The sequence below is a fragment of the Convolutriloba macropyga genome, unplaced genomic scaffold, assembly GCF_964194025.1.
Source record: "Convolutriloba macropyga unplaced genomic scaffold, txConMacr16.3 SCAFFOLD_5701, whole genome shotgun sequence".
In the NCBI taxonomy this organism is placed as follows: Eukaryota; Metazoa; Xenacoelomorpha; order Acoela; family Convolutidae; genus Convolutriloba; species Convolutriloba macropyga.
The window spans coordinates 6,300-6,778 of NW_027452438.1; the positions used below are offsets into that span (position 1 = coordinate 6,300).

General features: G+C 42.8%; 1 pseudogene; it reads right to left on the bottom strand.

Annotated features, from left to right (window-relative positions):
• Nucleotides 1-152, bottom strand: LOC142357487 (5.8S ribosomal RNA; annotated as a pseudogene).
• Nucleotides 153-479: the final 327 nt, after the last annotated feature.

Below are 479 nucleotides of genomic sequence, written 5' to 3' on the forward strand. Positions count from 1 at the left end.
TAACCCTGAATCGGACGCAGTCAACAGCCGAAGCCGAGACCGCCTTTTGCGTTAGAGAGGTCGGTAAACAAATCTTGCGATTCATACCGAATTAACACATATAGCTGTGCTCCTCTTCGTAAAGCGAGCCAAGTGATCCCCTGTTGAAGGATGTATTTGGACCAATCTAGTAGCATTTGGTTTCCAACAAGCTCTCCCAAGTTAGCTTACTTATTGGGCTTTTCAACCAATTCGGTTGGCTACAAGCATCATCAAAGTACTAGCCACAGTTTGATCGCAAAATTCTACGACTTTCACATGTTGATGTTTCGGCTTGCGCTTAGCCTACTATAAGCAACATAATACTAGTCATATCATAGAGCGTGATCAGCTTGTGACGTTCTCATGATGAAGTTTCACCAACAGTGTCTCACTTCGAGCTTAAATCCAGCTACTAGTAACTACACAGTACTGACTGCAACGATAACTTTTATCTATAC